General features: G+C 39.9%; 1 protein-coding gene across 8 annotated transcripts in view; it reads right to left on the minus strand.

Moving 5' to 3' along the window:
• Positions 1–19,701, minus strand: part of LOC139082319 (uncharacterized) — an 88,802-nt gene that overhangs the window by 19,452 nt on the left and 49,649 nt on the right. The window contains exon 1 of one of the 8 annotated variants that reach the window (XR_011538212.1): positions 427–17,523. The exons of the other annotated variants lie outside the window; for them this stretch is intronic. The gene's annotated coding sequence lies outside the window, so the exon portion shown is untranslated. Of the gene's footprint in view, positions 1–426; positions 17,524–19,701 lie in introns of those variants that run through there. 8 annotated transcript variants of the gene reach the window in all.

The raw sequence follows: 19,701 nt of genomic DNA on the forward strand, positions 1-19,701 counted from the left end.
ACAACCCTCCTTCTCAAAGGGATCAGGCATGGTTCCTGCTTATCCCTGAGTAGTGGATTTCAGTTCCCTGTCAGCCCCCAGAATTATTCAAACGGCCAAGTCACATCCTCATATGGGAACCAAGGGTCACCCCACCCTCCTGATTCTGTAAAGCCCAGCTCCCAGGAGCCCCTGGTTGTTCACTCTTCCTAAGTGCAAACCTGTGTGACCCTAGCAGTGTGCAGTGCCCTCCCCCCGTTGTGAATGTATGTGACTAAGGAACTGCTGTTGATCTCATCTGCCCACTGTCAGGTGTCTTGTGTTCAGCTGTCCCCATAACCCTAGGGCAGGAATCCCTCCCTCGCTAACAGAATAATATGAGGGGACCAAAACATAATGCATCATCTCTCATTTCTTAATCTAGAAAATGAGAATTGAAATACAAACCCGACTGGCCATAGCTGCCGTGGGGACACCCGGCTCCTGCAAGGCTCATCGGGGGCTGCTCCTCACTGGACCCGACGCAGGAACCGGCGGCCTCCCAGGAGCCCGGGGCCAGGTGGCAGCGCGGGACGATCCGGACGCTGAGCATAGCGGCGCGGAGGCGGGGCAGCTCAGAAGACGGAGTAACAGTCCCTTTTAGAAAACGCGGCAGTGAAACATTAACAGCCAAAGGAAAAGTTGGTGACTCTCTACTAGATGTTGTGACTGAAAATAACCTAGATACTGATGGTTTGGGTGCATGTGAGGGAACCTCGGCTTGCTCTACCTGTCACCTCCTCTTTGAAGCCCGCATATTCGAGAAGTTAGAAGCAATCACTGATGAGGAGAGTGACATGCTTGATCTTGCGTATGGACGAACAGACAGATCTCCGTTGGGCTGCCAAGTCTGTTTGACAAAGTCTGTAGAGAATGACTGTTCCAGTACCTGATGCCATGGCTGACGCCAGACAATGCATTGATGTGGGCAAGAACTCCGAGGCTAGAATAAAAGGAATATTTTCACGAAATTTTACCTATTTTTATAATTATTATTTCTTAATATAATTAAATGAGAACATGGATGAATGGGTTTATTATTATGACTAGCTTTACTACCTTAATTTACCTTGTATAACTATGGATTTTTATCGTTCTGAAAGTATGCAGTCTTAATTTGGTTAAATTACAAAAATCAAATCAAATATTAGAAAATAGTTAATATGATAAAACCTTGTGTTCTTTACTGTTTGTTTAGCGACTTTAGCAAAAAATTTTTCACATAAATCTTGCACCTACTTACCCATAAAGTAGGTTCAAAAAAGATACTATTATCCCTGTTAGATGCGGGTGAAAGCAGAGCTCTCCGATGGCTTGTCTCGGGCTGTATGACCCATTGGAAGAGCAGTCCTAGAACCGCATCTTGTTACTACCAGTTATGTGTTCAGAGTGAAAATGGAGAAATTATGAATATCTTATTTATAGCAGTAATTAAAAGTGAATGTGTATGGACAAAACTATTTAACTGCTCCGTAAACTGCTTAATTTCAGTTATTGCCTTATAAATAAATATTTGATAGTTTTGATTGAGGGAAAAGTGTAAGTCTGAGCACAGGCAATATAACACTGTCAAAGAAGTCTGTCTCAGTTCTGACTAAACTGGAGGAATTAACTAAAAATTAGATGTTTTTATTCTTTTCTATCCCAAGCAGAATGGTCTGTCTTTGTAATCTTTTAAAAATAATGCTCATTTATAAATCTCTGCCTGTAACAGAATGGAAATCTTAGGGATTAGGTTTTCCCTGTCTTGAACCAGAGAAGGAACCGAGCAGGCTGCGGCAGTGCAGGCCAGGGCAGGGGGAGCTGTCCCCTCCACAGGGACGGAGCTGCGCCGTGTGCAGTGAGCACAGCAGTGTGCATAGTCCCTGAGATGAGGGAATGGCTTTTTTTGTTTTGTTTTTGCTTGCCTGTAATTTTCTTAAGGGCTTTTTTAAAAAGTTCTGTATACAAGTCTAATGGTAATCAAACTCTTCTATTTATACTGGTTTTTCTTAAAAAAATTAAAAGGCCCCAATCTCTGCCACCAGCCCTCGCTAGAATAAGAGGAAGGGCCATCAGCCTGGATGGAGCAACACTGCCCCCAGCCCAGAGGACAGCGGCAGGGGTGTAGTGACAGAGGAGGGGAAGACTTCTCACGTGTGGGGCCACCCAGCTGCCTGGACACGTTCCTGGCTGTGGAACACAGATTACCAATTACTCGTAGCAAATATTTGTATCTGTAACTCTACCATGAATAAACTGGTAAAAGATTTAAAAAAGAATCAAAATATAGTCATGTATAACTTACCCACAGGCATATGTTCTGAGAAGTGCGTCATTAGGCAATTTCATCATTGTATGAACATCATGGCATGTACTTAGACAAACCTACTAGAGCCCACTACACACGTAGGCTACATGGTACTAATCTTAGGGGACCACCGCTGTCTGTGCAGTTTTTCATTGACTGCAACACTGTTATGCAGGCGTGACTGTACAACCTTCTCCCCAAAATCAGATAAACTATCATGCACAGTCCCTGGTCAATAAATATTTCCTTCCTCTCCCTGAAGATGGGCGCCTCAAATGCAGCTCAAGAAACACCTTCTTCTTGTAACTGCTGTCAGACTTCAAAGAAAGGAGGGGTTAGTTAGAAGTCTTTCTAACTTTCTTTGAAGTCTTATAGCGGTTATAATGTTTATGACTCTAATGATATATACATTCTCTTTTCATATGTATCCATCTTTACTCCTACTCCCAAAATTGTAAGAGAGCAGAGAGTTTATCTTACACCTCTTTTCTAGGCCTCAAAACACTTTATTTAGTTTTGTGACCAGAGTAGATGCTCAATAAATAAACACTGTAGCTGACATTTATTGAGTGCTTACTAGAGATCAGGCTCTGAGTTAAGAATCTTAGAATAACCTTCACAGTGTATGAGACAGTGTTTGACTTGACTTATGTCTTACTACATAGCAAACTATCCAAAACATGGCAGCTTATAAAGCAACAATAATTTGTTGTATTTCATAATTTTGTGGGTCAGAAAGTCAGGCAGGATTTGGCTAGGTGAAAATTCTACCTCACATCAATGAAGGTAGATAACTCAGTGTTATCTTGCTGGCAGTTGCACTGGTCTGAAGGGCCCAAGACAGCCTCACTTTCATGTCTAGTACCTTGGTGGAGATGGCTGGAAGGCTGGGTTCATCTGACACTGTCAACTATAGTACTTGGTACACTTAGGGTAGTAAGACGCCTTACATGGAGGCACAAGGCTCCAAGAGCAAGTGTTCCTATGAGCAACATGGCGGCTATATAACCCTTATGACCTAGCCTCAGAAATCACATACTGTCAACTCACTGTATTCTATTGGTCAAAGAGTCACAAGACCACGTATTTCAAGGAGAGGGGACATAGACCCAACCTGTTGATGGTAAGTACGTTATAGAATTTTTGGCCAGTTTTTAAAGCCACTACAGTATTATACCCCATTCTAAAAGAAGTACACTTGGAATTAACAGAGGGGTTGAGTAACTTGCCCTATGCCATGAAACTGTATTGACACCTGGAGAGGGGATCCATCAATCACACTCCAACGTAGGGACCCTTAAGGTATCTGCATTACTTATTTAATTAAGATACTATATCTTGAAGTCTTTTAATGTTCTTCAAAGAACTCTCAGAATATAAAAGAGAACTGTTTCCTATAGCCCATGTATTCCTTAGACTGATACTCCCACAAGTCTGAGCATCTAGTTTACAGTAGAGGGGAGATTTATCACTTTGCCAGAGCTAGCATATGGCTATGACACATTTTTAGGAGTTATACAAATGATTTGGGAAGATGTGTCTAAGTTGTGTCACATCAGCAAAGATTATGAGCCGTCCTAAAAGAAGACTGATTTAGAGGTAATGTGGCTAATGCAGATGCTGCTGAAAATTGCTTTGAATTTGCATATATGTGTCTTAAAAAGCTACCATAATCTGACTTTTCTGGAAACTGTTTAATTGACACATGTTGAATATTAGTTCATTTAATACATGCCCCTATGCCAAAGTGTGTGTGTGTTTGTGTGTGTGTGTGTTTCTGGTGGGAGGTGAGGGTAAGGGCTGTTAGAGACAGTGTTAGCATGTTATTTTGAACACATTACTTTGTATAAAAATGATCCTATCTGTGAGGAATTCTGGCAAGGGAAGTGACTTACAGGCAGAGTAGCAGCATGGCAGTGGCAAAAAACGCAGAAGATGGTGGCAGTGGGACTTACGTTCCTGATGAGAAACCCATTGAAGAATTGAGGGGCACAGTAATGAGGCAGTGTGCTGTGGTAAACGAGGCATTAGAACATCCTGCCGGCCGAGGCTGGAATCCCAGATCAGATACACAGTCAACTGAAACGTGAACCAGTTGGCAAATGTATCTGAGCTCCAGTTTCCTTATACGCAAGGTGGAGATGTTGAGACCATAGTAGAGCATTGCTGCAGAAATTAAAGAGATTGCACCGAAAGGGCCTAGAAATGGGCTTGGCATTTTCTAGGTACTTAATAAATGCTGTTTGATGATGATGATTATTAAGAGACTGTAATTCTCAGTCTCCTCTGATCAACTGTAAGTTCCATGAATGGAAGAAACATATACGTGGAATTCCCTGCACATCCAGCACAGGGCAGGGCACATATTAAGAACCTCATAAGTATTTTGATACATAGTGCATGCATGCATGAATGAATAATTGGTACAGAGGTGGACAACAGCAAAAAATAACGTGGTTAGGGAAGGCTGTGGCAGCCTCCCCAAATGAATAAGAACATGAGCTTTGCAAAGAGACCTGACTTTGAATATTAGCTGTGTCTCTCAGTAGCTGCGGGCTGCTGTGAGGATCATAACACCTCCCTCATGGGCTGCTGTGGTGATGAGATGCAGTACTGTACGTAAAGTGCCCTGCACAGTGCATGCACAGAGTGCACCCTCCAGCATTAACTATTGCCATTGTTAGTGTTTTTAATAATCTAGGTTGACGGACTCTTTCCCATTCTTTGGGTGTCTTCCTCACTAACTGTGAGTTCAGTGCATTTATGCATATAACCAATTAGAACAGGAATTTGATGAGCCTGTTAGCCTTCATGTGCATTCTGCAGACCTGCAAATTTGTGCTTTTTGTTTTTTTCTGCTTTAAATGTTTTGGCTGTAGGTTCGTGCTAATTCTATTGATTGTTGTAATGTTACAGCTAATGTTTCTTTAACTTTGTAAAGATACTTAGCACCACAGTAGATTGGATATAAGGCCTCACACCCCAATTATCAAAACATGCTATTTTAATCCAAAAAAAAAGTGATTCATACTTTTTTCCACCTCCCGCAGCAGTTGACGTATGCTTATTTGATTTAATTTTATTCTTTGTTCTCTATAATGGCTTGTCTCTATTAATTATACACTAAGCACATTTCCCCCAAAATTAATAACCAACTGCAGCACTTTGGTATTTTCATCACAAAATGTCAAGCCCACAATTGATTCTGTAATTCAAGGAAATGGTTGCATAGTCCTCGGAGCTCTGTAATGAAATGTGTTTGTTGTATTTCTTATTACACCAAAACTTGACTTTTCCCCTTGTCTTTCTTTTTAAATTACAAAAGCAATACATGCTCTGGTCTTCACATTGATTGCTGAAGCAAAGGGAGATGTTCTCTCATAGTATTGTATTTCTTAAATGCACTCTATAGATTTTAAGAGTTTCATTCAAATAAGTCTGATTCAATCAATATCCAGTCTCTTTTCCTTCCTTAATAAAAAAATAATACTGCAATACTATCTTAAAGGAATATTGCAGGGAATCTTTTGTCTATGAATTTTCTGAAAACAAGCACCTGAATAGGATATTTACGAAAGAAAAGTGTAAGTGGTTGACAAACAAGAAACAATGTTCACCTTTGTACTGTAGGGGAGGAAAGATTCTTTTTCCTATTACCCTCCTAGGTTCTCCAGCTGAGGCTCTATAATTGGACCAACAAAAGACAGATTAATAGAAGAAAAGCACAAATTTATCTATTATAAATTTTACATGACATGGAAGCCTTCATAAGGAAATGAAGGCTGGAAGAAATGGTTAAACCTGAGTATTTTTATACTAGGTTTGATGAAGAAAGTTGTGGAGAAATGTGATAGAACAAAGGGGTGTGAGTTAAGGGTAATAAACCAGGGAAAACTTAACAAGTCTATTTGTTTGGATTCCTCTAGGCTCCCTCATCTTTGCAGAAAAGGATGTTCATTTTCTCCCATATAAGGAGGGCACCTCTCACAAGAGGGTCTCATGACTCGCTCAGGGGGCAAAGGGGGGGTCAGAGAGACCTTCTAGTACCTGCCATTTTCTCAAATTCCTTCTGTTTAAAATAATCCATATGCCATATTTTGGAGTAGTGTGTTCTGAACCCCATCACTACCAAATAAATAATATAACCAGCATCTATCTAGCACCCACTGTATACAAGATCTATTCTGAGAGACTTGTGTATATTGATTCATTTAATTCTCACAACATCCTATAAATAGATACCACTAAAATTCAAACACAAGCAACTAGAGGCCATGCTATAGTCTAAAACACTATGCTCAGGAGAATGCAAATAAAGCAATATGAAAAACTAAGTTTCACCTATTGGATTGACTGAAGATTTCGGCTTATGATATTACTCAATATGGATAAAAGTGTAGTAAAACAAGCTTCCCACAAAGTGACGTGAAAATATAGACTGGCACATTCTTTCTAAAAACTAATTAGGAACCTCAGCAAGCTCATGCCCTTTAATCCATTAATGATACTTCTAGAAATCTATCCTTAAGAGACAGAGATGAAAATTCCACAGTGATTCCGGGGGTCTTGGAGTCAGGCTGCTTGGATTGGATTCTAGCTCTACCCACTGCCAGTTGGGTGGTCTCAGGAAGTTAGCTACTTTCTCTGTGACTCAGTTTCTTCAACTATAAAATGAGTGTCATAATAGTACCCATCTCTAAGGCCTACTGGAAGGATTCATATCCTTAACGCGTATAAAGTTGGTTTATATAGTCAGTGCTATATAAATGCTATCTATTACAAACCAAGGTATACACTGCAGCATTATTTATAACAGAAAAATCATGGACACCTATATGCCGTAAAATTTATAGTTAAATACATTGGCCATTTAAAAATATTTCCAAATATTTATTGAGAAAATAAGAAAACATTTATAAAATAGTATTACATGCAAAAAAAGGAAACAAAATTTTATAGAGGGTAAATTCTCAATTACGAACATAGATCTATTTGTCTGTTTATATGCATAAAGAATTTTAAATGCACCAAAATTTTTAAATACTGGAAATTTTGTTGTGGTTTGACATAGATATATATTTCTTTTTTCTTCTACAGCTTTGCCAATATTCTTGATACTGTAAAATTAGTGCATGTAACTAAGAGCTCATTTCTCTACCTACAAATTATAAAGTGAATTTGCATAAATCTTTGAGCTAAACTCTCTGAGACTTTTCACCACACACATCATCATACCACCATCTTTGTAGGATAATGTGCAGTCATTTCTCTTCTTCCCTGAAGGTACAAAGAACTTTGGGGGAGGCAGACCAATCAGGCACTTTAGACAGAGCCAACTTTTAGATTCCTCTATGGTTTAGGCATAAAATCTGGGAGAGAAAGAGAGAGCAGAGCACTATTTCTCATGTGGCTCAGGAAGCCATTTTGGTTCGTACTACAAACTGAAAGAGGAAAAAAGAAAGCAGTGTAAAGACCAAAATTGGCAATGCATTGATAAGAAAAAATAGTCAATGTATTAGTGGAGTTTGAATTCAACTTTTAAAAAATTTATGTGCTTAAGGATTTAATAAAGTAGAGTAAATTTGAAGGATAGAAGGCAGTGAAGGACAGTGTCATTCATTAATTATTCACTTTATAACTCAGATTTCAGGACATATTATGAAATTTTAATGTGTTCTCATAACACAACCACTTGAATTTGACAACATTTTAGCTCTCATCTCAAGAAGGGTTGTTATGAAAAACTTAAATTATAAAATTTTCTCTTCAATTTTTTGCAGAGGTATTTAAGTTTCAATCTGGCCACCTGTGTTTTACAATATTACTAACAACATTCTGTAAATATCTTTCTAAGTTTTATATTAACGGGCAGACTACAAATTTTGAAAGGCATATAAACCTGCAAAATGTAACTAGGCTGTCAGGAAAAAAAAAAATCGTCGGCAACATATACAGGAAATGCATTTTGCAATCAACCTGGGTCTTATCAAGGTCCTGTTTGCTATACAAATACTGATGAAGTACAAATCTAAGAGGTGATTGGGGTTGTTTACTAAGTAATCATCCAGTGTTCTGTGGTTGAGCAGTGGCATTAACTAGAGTTAATAGAAAAGGAATTTAAACAATTCCACACACACACACACATGCTTATTTTATCTACAGATGATGAAAAAAGAAAATACTGCTTTCACTTATTTAACGTATCCTGCAAGGCAACAAAAAAATAAGTAGTTGGGCAATTGGTTTCTGTTTGTCTTTAGAACTTTATTAAGAGCAGAGAGCCAAGGACATGAAAAATCTGATTACTCTGTCTTGCTCATAGAGATGGAAAGAAGACATCCATGATTTACAGAAAGAAGCCTGCATGAGTTTAGTGAACAAAAAGAGGAGTGGTAGTGGGAATGTCCCCTCACCTAGAGCTGCAATGAAAGCTGGAATGGGAGAAAAAAAGGAAAGGACAACCGCCCAATTGGCCAGGTGCTTGGTGGCAAAGTTGTCCTACGTTACTCCAATAAATCCACCTCTGTCCAGCATCTGGTCACCAGATCTGTATAGACTAAAATAGCTGAATTTTTAAAAGCATCACTTATAAGTTTTTCTTTTAATAATAGTGATATATTAAGGAGAATAAAAATTAACTCTAATTCCCAAAACAGAGAAAAGCTATTGTTGATCTCCTATACTTCCTCCTAGTCCTTTTTCTATGCACAAACCCTTTGATAGACAATACGCTACCTCAACGTGCTAGGTAGCCTCCAGGTTTATGCCATAATTTTCTTAAAATTTAGTGTATTCATTTGATAATTAAGTGTGTGACCTTTGGAATGAAACAAACCTGGATTAAAATCCAATTGTTTGGAGCAAAACACTTAAACTCTCCATGGTTTACTTTCTTCAGTCATAAAATGCAGAAAATAATATCTTCTTGGGCTCAAGATTCGGTAGAGTTGGTGAAACAACGTACTTAAAACACAGCATATAGAATAGATCATATATTAAGCTCTAAATTAATAGTCATTTTTATTTCGTATATGTTTTTAAATTAGCAATGTATACAACTTGACGTTAATTTGCTCCAAGTTCATCTTTGGAAACCTGGACTCTAGTACTCCCAGTGTATATCCTGACCAAGGATTGCTGACACACATTTCCTCAGCATTTCCGGGGCCAGTAGTTGACAAAGGGAGAAACTTAGTCCCAAATCAATTACCACGATTGGAAAATAATGTAAAAACTCCCATCATTTTAAATACAGATACCTAACAAATAAATCTTTATTTGCAGATGCCCTATTTAGTATTGTAGAGGAGGAAGAACTATTCCTCTACCCTCTAGGATCTTCTGGCTGGACTAAGAATTAAACTGACATGAGACAGAATAACAGGAGAAAAATCAAACAAATTTAATATCATGCATACATGGGAGAAACCCAGGAAAACTGAGTAGCTCACCAAAATGGCCAAAGCTACCACCTTAAATATCACCTTCAGCTAAAGACAAAGGAGGTTGTTGGGAGTAGTGGTTTGGGACTTCAAAGGGGAGGAAGGCAATTCAAATGGAGATGGAAAAGCAAATGTTAGGTAAATAAATGTTTGCTGGGCCATGGCCTTGCTCGGTGCCTTCCTGTCTATCATACCTAGAGTTATCTATGGTGATAGCTCCTTCCTAGACAGGCCTTCTATCTTAAATTCTTTTAGGCAGTTAGGGTTCAGCCAAAGTTTCTTTCTGAGTCTTTTGTTCTTAAAAACAATCAAGCCAAAGAGACACATTTTGGGGTGGCAAATTCTGATCCCCTACAGTATGACCTACAGAGATGCAGGTTTGACATGGTGACTAGAGTACCTGGGTTTGAATCTCATTTTATGTCCTACTAGATGTATGCCCTTAGGGCAATCACTTTACTTCATTTGGTCTCAGTTTACTCATCTGTAAAATAATAAGTAAAGCTTAGAACAATGTCTGGCACTAGGTAATTTGTAAGAATGTCAGCATCATACAGAGCTTTGTGGGATTCACATTCAGAGAAGCATCGATTTAAAGATTGTCTTAGTACCCCCATGAGACTGAAATCTAGGTCTACAAAGACGGCTTTCTGTATTTCCACTCTGCCATCCATAGCCTGTCTGTGATATTTCCTCTCTTGCTCACTATGCAGATGGCTGCAGAGATTCCAGATACCCCAAAGAGATGTAATAATATTCAGTAAGGAGAGAAGCCATTCTCCCCATGAGCATCTTTTTATTAGCAAAGAAAACCTTTGCCAAAAGTTCTCACCAGACTGTCCTTCCGATCCCATTGGCCAGGACTGAGTCTCATATCTGTGCCTAAACTAGTCGCTAGCAGAGGGAATGATGCCACCAAGAGTGACCCAGACTAATAATGGCTCATTCTTAGGCACATGGGAGAGTGGAAAACTTGAACAAATTTGGGGCAGAGGAGAGCCTTCTAAGAAAAAGAAGTAGGGGACAGGGGAAGGAGGCAGAGAATGGCTGTTAAAGGCAACCCACAAAACCTGCCACCAAATTATTTTCAGTAATAACATACTGTGTACAAGACACTTGGTTTGTTTGGATTATAATTCTCATAACCCAGTCCAGCCTGTCTTTTGTCCCCATCACTCCCATGGAAGGGCTCTTGTTTTGAGTCACTGTGCACAAATCTAAAGGCACTCCTCTATCCTCACATTTACCTCTCAGCAACAAATACAATTAACCCCGTCCTAGACATACAACGTTTTCTTGTGTTTTTCCATCTGTAAGCTACTCCTTTTCAAACTTTGAGCAGATTCCTTCCTTTCAACCTGGCATCTAAATGTTGGAGTGCCCTAGGACTCATCCTGGACCCTCTCCTGTTCTATGTTCATTCTTTCTTCCTGAGTTGTCTCTTCCAATCCTATGGCTTTAAACATCAGAAATCTAATGGTTCACAAACGTATGTCTCCAGTCCAGAACTCTGCCCTGAGTTCCAACCTGCACATTCTACTTCTTATTCTTGGATACCTCTTTGATATCTCTACTTGGATCCTAAAATACAACTTAAACTTAACATATCAAAAACAGAACTCTTAATTTCTTTGCCCAAACCAGTTTCTTCTGAAGTCTTGCCCCATATGAGTGATTCTTCATATCAAACCAAAAACCTAGGAACTATCCTAGAGCTCTCCCTTTCTTGAACCCCTTACATTCAATCTGTCAGCAAGTTTTATCATTCCTACCTCCAAAGTAAGTTTCGAGTCCATCTATTTATCTCCATTTCCATTGTTACTTCCCAAGTCCCAGCCACCATCATCTCTTACCTAGCATAGAGAAATAGCTTCCTAACTGTTCTTCCTGTTATCATTCTTAACATCTGTCTTATAGTCCATTTGCTACACAGCAGTTAGCTTTTCAAAATACAAATCAAACCATGTCATTACACTTCTTAAAACTCTTCAGTGATTTCCATCGCGCTTCAAGACTATCCAAATCCTTACTATGGCTGAAATGCATTATACGAGCTGACCCCTGCCTTCTTCTAGGACCAGTCATCCGTTTGTCTTTAAAACACTCTTGGCTCTATCCTATCTCAGGGCCTTTGCATTTTCTACTCCCTCTGCATAAAATCTCTTGCCCTGATCCCTCACAAGGCTAGTGCTGTATTACGATTCAAGTCACCCTCAATTCATGTTCTCAGGGGAGCCTTCCCTGATCGCTCTGTCTGATGGAAGACTGCCCCTATCAGCCAAGGCATTCTTAGCACCTTATCCTGTTGGATATCCTGTATAACAGTTAAGACTGTCACAACTGGTTTATTTTTTTATTTTCTGTCTTCCCCAGTTAGAAGGCAAGCTTCACAAGGATAGGGACTTTGTGTATTTTATTCAACACTGTATCCTAACATTTAGAATAGTGCCTAGTATAGAGTAGCTACTCAATAAATATTTCTGGAGTGAATAAATGATACCCTAGAAGGTAAATATTTTTATCCCCAATATACAGCCTTTGAAATTGAGAATCAAAGAGGTTAAAAAAATTTTGTCCAAGGTCACCCAACTTCTTGCAGGCAAATCTATATTTCAACACTACAAGTGTCCAATTTAGCCTGTGTTCTTTCCACTACACCACCGAGAATTTAAATAACTTGTTGAGAACCAATATTAACATTCTTTTCTAACTACTGTTCCATTTTCTTAATGTGATCAAAGTTTAAATATTGCTCAATTGGTAGCAACAGTTAATAATACAAGCAGATAAGAGTAGGATCTGGAACGCTGAGGTTAATGAACCTGCTGAGATAAGAATTCCAAGACTTGTGACTTCAATCAAATGTTATCACTGAGTAAAGAAAGATGAAATGGAATGGTATTGTACACTGAGGATCAGAAAAGGTATGTGAAACTTTATAAAAACACTAAAAAGGTACTATGAAATTTTAGGTTTTTTAAACCAGAAGTCCCAGCTTGAACCCAAATTATTGGAATGTATTTTTTTAATAAATCATATTTTGATTTTATAAAGCAAATTCTTTATCTCCTTGTGTCCATAAGGCTTCCTTTTATTCCTTCCAAAACTGGAGAGCTCGTTACGAAAAGTCTAGTCCATTAAAACGTCTGTTTACTGAGCATATTCGCGGCAGCTGAGAGCTGTGACTGCTCTGGGACCAAAAAGCCTATTGTGATTTATGATCCTTTAAAGTCTTAAAAAGAAAAGTCAGTAAAACTCAGTGCAAATCCGAGAGTCTGGAAGCTCATCCAGTGCTGCCTTTAAGATCAGAAAGAACCTTTGGGAAAACTAAAATCCACTAGCAGCCTGCACACATCAGAAGGAAGCTAATAATGTGGGGATGTCCTGCTAGTCAACGGTCCTCTGGGTTTCCTTAAATTATTCCAAAAAATATTACTGTCAGTCACTCGGTGGGGCTTTAGGGAGCCACATGATCGCACTGGCTCTGCTACAGTGATTGATTCAAACGTGGGTTTCATGGATAGCAAAATGATTACGATGGTGTGAAGCTCTAGTTCAAAATGAAAAGAAGATCGGAATTTTATTTGCCACAATGCATCACACATTGTCCCCTGGACATCTCCAAACATTTGACGTGACAGAGCTGAGTTTTCTAAACATCCAGCTTTATAAACATCCTACATCTCCCTTTGCGTGTCATCAGGTTTTAACACCCAAAGGAAAAGTGCTTTCTCCTGGGACACGAAGCCCCCACGCCCTGAACGGCAGTCTGCAGGGTTGTAGCTGCAGTACTCATAAACCATCATGTGGGGGACAAGCCGCTCTGTCACCTGAGCCCTGTGACCGCTACAGCAAAGCCCTCTGATCAGATAGTTCCCTTCAATATTAAAAATACAAATCTCAAAATGTAACTGCAAAGTCTCAGGGCTGTGTTTAAATACACATACAAATGGATATTTATACCTGGAAGGCTTTCAGCCCAGAATACTGGAGAAAAGTCCCCAAGGGCCACCTACCCGACAGGCTTCAACTACTTCTTTCATTTTGCCTGTTCTTTCTTCTGATCTAGAAAATGGAGTTGCTTCCAGGGAACTCAGAACAAAGGAAGGGTCTCACCTCTGGAGGACCACACTACATCTTACACATTAATGGACTCAGGGATGTCTGACAAGCTCAGATCTTTCAGGAGATCAGATTAGTGACTCAAGTACTTCTGCATACTAAACATTTGAGCCTCACAATTTTTTCACATTCACTTTAAAACAACATTTTTTTCTTTTTCTTATTCCTTCCTTTTTGTTGTTGCTAACGTTAAAAGGGAAGTGTCAAGCACATCTAGATGAATTGCACAGTGCAGCTCCCATTTCTCCACTCTCTCTGGGTCCCTGCCTCCCTCTTTATTCACCTTGACATGAGAACCTTTATTCTTGCCAAAGAGGCAGTTGAGGGGGAAATGTTAATTTATTTGTGTGTCATCACTCTGAAAACTAAAAAAAAGGAACCAAATTATCCAAGGAACATTGTAGGATAAAAATGTATCACTATAAATTTACCTGTCCAGATAAAACTTTGAACTACTTTTTTTCACTTGTCTTCAGAAAATAGCCAAAGGTTACATTCTGTCATAACAGGCCTTTAATGTTAGAAAGGCACCCTTAAGCCATGAACACAACCACATACATTAACACACACAGGCACATACACATACGCACCCCCCTCCCCCCTCCAACACAGACACGCAGAGGTCATTCATGCAAAGCTTAAAAAGAAAACCAAAAGTCAAGATAGATCAGGCCCCAGTTGATACCATGGTCAAATATCAGGGATCATGTGCTTGTAAGAACAGAATCATCCCCAGAATTTAGGAACAAGGCTAGCCTTATAAACAAAAGGCCCAGTGTCAGGCAAGCCAATGGCATTTTCTCCTATGTCAATCACCAATCAATTTCAGCGATGCTGTGAACAGCTTCTGGAAATTTGTAACAAGTGTTCACAGCTGGTCTGGCAAACAGAGCCTAGCCCAGAGCAAGAAGCGCATCCCTCAGGTGGGAACAGTAGCAAGATTTACTTCACAAGTCTGTGGGAGAATTAAACAAGATAAACCATGTGAGGGGCCTCCCATACAATACGCCATCAACAAAGCTTAGCTAGCATGATCTTCATCTTTATCATTATTAACAATATTATCACTAATATTATTAATATCATTGATATAATTCTCTCTATTACAAGGAAGAAAGCAACTTTCTCCCTGGTAAAGGCCAATGGTGTCCTAAGCATCAGAGGACTTTGGTGAATCTGTTAGTACCTTTCTCTCCATTATTTTCAACCTCTTTCCTTCTTTACTAGATTTTCCGGAAGGATTTAATCATGTTTCACTAATGTGCCTTCTTTTACAAAAGCCCTCCTGATTTCACATCTTCTTCTAGTTAACTGCTTTTGCCCTTCTTGCTTGAAAAAAATCTCGAAACAGTTGTCTGCACATGAGGTCTTCATTTCAACCCACCCCGTAATGGCTTCAACCCCTACAGTTACCACCATTTTTGCCAACTCCAATGGACACTTTTCAATCCTCACACAACTAGAACTTTTAGACACATTCAATTTAGTTTACTATCCACTTCTTGAAACATGGTGGGGTTTTTCCCTCTTTATAACATATTCTCCTGTTTTTTGCGAATATTAGATTTCCTCTTTGTTTAGTCTCCGGGCCTCTTGGGTTCTCATTTGCATTCTCCCCATCAGTGATCATGTGCAACCCCGTGGATCTTCATGTCTCCAGCCAGAATCCCTTGCTGCATATAAGCAACTATCTCCTTGACTTATCCCCTTGCAGTCTTCCAGGCATCTAGATTTACCATGTCTAAAATGAACTCCTCATATTTACACACATGCACCCAAATGTTCTCCCGCTCAAGTCATTGCCTTTCTATAAATCACATATCCCCCTACTTGCTTGTTCAAATGAATGTATGGCACCTCCCATCCCCCTTATCCCCACATGTAATCCATTGCCCGTTCCTGTGAATTGTCCCTCTAAAATGGTGGTTCTCAATTGGGGGAGATTTTGCCCTCCAAGGGATATTTGGCAAAGGATACCTGCCCTTTCCGAAGACATTTTTGGTTTTCACAATGGTGGGGAAGGGGAGGAAGAGACAAGGGACAGGCATCGGAAATGCCACTAACAGATAACAGAGGAAGAGGCTAAGGATGCTGCCAAATATCATACAATGAACAAAAAAACTCACAGCAAAGAATTGCCTGGCCCAAAATGTCAAAAGGGTTAAGGTTTACAATTCTGCTCTTAAGTATGTTGTGAATGTGTCCAGTTCTCTCACTCTCCATTGCCAGCATCCTGGTCCAACTCAGGGGCCTCTCTGTTTTTTCCCTTCCATGGTGTCCTAAGCAGTCTCTCATCTCCTTCACTCTTGCCCCCCACCCCCTCATCTATTCCTCCACACAGCAGCCAGAGTAATCTTTGTAAAATGTAAATCGGATCCCGTTAAAATCCCACCACCACCATAACACCTTCAATGGTTTCCCCACTGTACCCAAAATAACAGCCAAACTTCTAATCAAGTTCTCGGCCTTGCCCACTTTCCAGCTTCACTTTTCACATCACTCAGTCTGTCTGAGGTAAACTGCTTCTTTCCCTTCCTTAACGCTCCAGGCCATCTGCCTCCTCAGGGCCTTTGCCCAGAATTTTCTTCCTCACACAGGGCTTGTCCAAGCCTTACTCAACCTTTACATACTCATATAAATATCACTTTACAAAGCCTTTCCTCTAAAGCTCCATGATTCTCTCTGATAGCACTCTTTCTCTCCATTCATCATACTTGGGACAACTTATAATTACAGATTTGTGAGTTTATTGCTTAGTGTCTGTCTCCTCAAACAGACTATAAGTGCTTTGAGGTCAAGGAGGAGTAGAACTGGAGGAACTGAAAAAATCTGGGAACCTGGAACATGTAGTCTGAGGAGCCCAAACCTGAGGATGGAGGGATCAAAGGGATCTTCACTGATTTCCTTCACACTTTTGTTAGGGATTATGCTATTTTCAGTGACTTCCTAAGCTTCAGCATGGGACAGTAGCACATATCCCAAGGACTTCTGACAGTGGAGGTTCATTTGGGATATCTCCGACCTCATCCACATCTTTCCATCTCTGTTTTAAGTAGCCTCAGCTTCACACTCCTACCACAGTGATGGGTAGGTCTCTAGACCTTTAGAGAGAGGTAGCATTGGGGATCGTGTGAGCACACAAAATCAGCTCAATTACTTTTCCTTTGTAATTATTTATCATGAAATATTAATTTTTATACCTTTATTTTCAGAAAGCACATTATAGGTGAATCTTTGTGGAGATAGTGAAAGGAGTTCTTACAAACTCGAGAAGAGTAAAAATCATGTAACAGGAAAGAAACAATCAACATTCAGTTTCTTTAGGGTTTTTTTTTGAAGTTCAAAATATAGACTCTTGAAGTCCCCAACAGAAGTGATAGTTTTGAAAGTTAGAGCTGTTGATTTGGAAGAGTTTTATTTTGTTGAGACAAAAAAAAAAGGCTCTTGAACTTCGCAAGGGAAGGTCCTGGGGGAAGTGGTGTGTAGCTGCTGCTGTGACAACATACTAGAATATAAGAGGACTTCAAATCATCCAACCTCTGGGGAGACTGAATGAGTTCTTCTGGACTGAGAGAGGATTATAAGATTGAATGGAACAAAGTGTGACCCTGGTAGGGGCCAGTAGATCCTTAAATCTGACCAGACCTAGAGAAGCATGTAGAGGCAAACAGTGACTATTGAGAGAGAACTGAACCCATCTGGTCTCCAGCACCAGACACCTGCTTGGGAACAGAAACAAGTCATCCAAAATGGCGACCACTAAGCACTCATGGCTGTTTAAATCTTAATTAATTAAAATTAAATAAAGTTAAGAGTTCATTTCCTCAGTCTCACTAACCACATTTCAGGTGCTTAATAGTGACATATAGCTAAGGGCTACTGTATTAGACAGCATAGAAACATTTCTGCGATAGCACCAAGTTCTATGGGACAACACTAATATATCTGTGGTCATGCTCAGGTGCTCCCCTAACATTGTGGAGCTTGGGGAAAGAGGAGGCACATACCACATTTCTAAATATTTAAAATTTATAGGTCAAGATAAGAAATTCTTAAATAAAGTTGTGTTCTGTCTTCTTACTTTGATGAACACGTTCATAACTACCTGGAATTCCAAGCACAAATTTAGGATCCTCAGACTCCTCTGAGTTCCACACTGACTGAAACGTGGTGGCACAGACAGAGCCAATCCCTGGCCTTCAACCTAGCCCAGATCCTTCATCTCACTCACAGCTGCACGTGACACTGGGAGGAGCCTTCCACCTTCCACACGCACATGGACATCCCAGCCTGTGCATTTAAGTTCCACCACACTCCTGCAGGTAGGGACCTAGAAGTGCAGATACACTTGCAGCACAGCCCACTCTAAGGAGGAAAAATCCAGAAAAGACTTCTATGTGGGTCCCTAGAAACAAGATCAGGGTCTTTTAGATCCCAGAATTCCAAGTACATAGAACATAATCTACACAGGGAAGAGGATTTTCAAGGTAATGGCTCCTTTTCTTTCTCCTTTTCTCTCCTGGGGACCATACGCCAGGCACCTATTACTGTCAGGCAGAATAGGGAAGATGTTCAAGGGATGCCCCCATCATCCCTTGCTACAGGAACTCTATTGGGGGGATTTTCAAGGTAATGGCTCCCTTTCTCTGGGACCATTCACCAGGCACCTATTCCTGCCAGGCAGAATAGGGAAGATGTTCAAGGGATGCCCCCATCATCCCTTGCTACAGGAACCCCAATGCGGGGATTTTCAAGGTAATGGCTCCTTTTCTTTCTCCTTTTCTCTCCTGGGGACCATACGCCAGGCACCTATTACTGTATATATTACTGGCCATGTCCTCTTAAGCTTATAGACTCATTATTCCACGAAGAGACACAGCCAGAAAGGGCCAGAATAGGGCCCTCTAAGGGGTGGGGCCTAAGGCAGGTGCCTCTCTCCCCTGAGTCTAATAAACATTTGTTGAGCTATTAACTTAGTAAATTTAAGAAAGTATTTCAATGGCACGTTTGTTGAGGAGCCATGTTAGCTCTTCTTCTTGTCATTTCATGAGAGTGTTCACCCGTGAGAATAGTCATCTAAAAATCACAGGCATACCACTCATGGAATACCCAGAAGAAGTGATGGCCAACTGTAGCTGAGACTTTTGCTAAACCTAATCTCAGCTGCCTCAGGTGGACACACTCCCCTTTGCAATGACCAAAGAGAATCATAAAGCACCCAAAATAGGAAATGTAGTCCTTGACATCAAAAAGAATAGTGACGATAGGAAGGAAAAAACTCCAACACCTGTACTTGTGAGAGATTAGGCCAGGGCGAAACGTAACCATATTACACTTCTTGCTTTACATTTCCATACACATCTCAACTCAAGGTCTAATATCCTCTATGAAATAATGCATTGGTTTCACTTGATAACTGCTAGTGGCTATGCTGACCAATATTTTACACCTACCCATCAGGTCTAAACCAAGTATAACAGAATGAAAGAAATTTAGAAGAATGTTTTAATTCAGTTTAGTGACTGATTACTTTAGAGTCTATTTATATAACAGTATCATAATTAATGGTAGCTCAGTGGATACATTTGAATTGTGTGAAGAATTTAGTAAGCTCTTCTCTAGGATTGGCAATAAATTTAAAATGTCAGCTTTTCTTTTGCTGAAATGCATCAAGAGAGCCATGAACAATGCAAAGTACTTTGTGTTCTCTGTCAAGTGAAAGGACAAGTATATACAGCTTCCTGTGGCACAATTTCTCAAATGCCAAAAGAAAATTCTTTTCTTTTAGACTTTCATTCGAGGCTAGTTAATAACAAGGCCCCCAGTCAA

Source organism: Equus przewalskii, chromosome 3, assembly GCF_037783145.1.
Source record: "Equus przewalskii isolate Varuska chromosome 3, EquPr2, whole genome shotgun sequence".
NCBI classification, from domain to species: Eukaryota; Metazoa; Chordata; class Mammalia; order Perissodactyla; family Equidae; genus Equus; species Equus przewalskii.